This window comes from Echinops telfairi, unplaced genomic scaffold (genome assembly GCF_000313985.2).
Source record: "Echinops telfairi isolate 266 unplaced genomic scaffold, ASM31398v2 ScPeMD7_9;HRSCAF=40, whole genome shotgun sequence".
NCBI lineage: Eukaryota > Metazoa > Chordata > Mammalia > Afrosoricida > Tenrecidae > Echinops > Echinops telfairi.
Genome location: NW_022103906.1, coordinates 68,068,943 through 68,069,838, shown reverse-complemented (window position 1 = coordinate 68,069,838; position 896 = coordinate 68,068,943).

Sequence of the window (896 nt, the reverse complement as noted above, 5' to 3'; positions counted from 1 at the left end):
TAACTTTATTTTTTTTATTTAATACTACAACTATCTAAGATATGTTTAAAGAAACCATTAACTAGAGTAGATACTTATTACTCCTCCCTTGGTGTCTATTTGTGAATAAAATTTTTAGAATGTTTATAAGAAGTTTTTTCAATAAGTTAATTTAAAGGAAATGTATAGAGATAAATATTTTAGAACAAGGATATGTAGAGTTATTGGTCATTTAGTTCAGAGAAAAATAATGTCCTATGGAGATATTTTACTCAAATGCAAAAAGAAGTCATTCTTTAGAGATATGCGATATATTCATATAATTGATAATTTTTGTTTTCTAATGTCTGGAAACTGAAAATATCTCTTCAAGATAGAGATAACTATGCCACATATCTCTGAAATAATTATTTAGCATGAAACATGAACAGACGAATCAGTACTTCAGGAATTTTTAAAAATCTGTTTTAGGTTTGTGAATGGTGTATTATTAAGGCTAAAACCCTAAGTAAATTCACTCCGTGGAGTCAGTCCATTCTGGCTTGCGGTGACTATGGGACCGGTAGAACTAGCTGCCCCTGTGGGTTTCCAATACGGCAGCTCCTTAGGCCAGTGGAATGCCTCCATGGAGCTGCTGCTGGTTTCCAACCGCTGACCTCGCAGCTCGCAGCCCAGCGCACAACCGTTGCACCACCAGGGCTTCAGAAACCTTTAACTTTTTACATCCTGTAAATTCCCTAAATCTTATTTTGTAGCAATGTCACCTCACAAATATCATGTATGGAGGACAAAATATAAGTATAAGATTAAGAAACAGATCTCTGTGGGGGTTTTTTTTGTTTGTTTTTTGTTTTAATTTTTCAAATATTTATTAGTTTTGAATATTTCAGTTTTTACATATATCTCATTATTTGAGA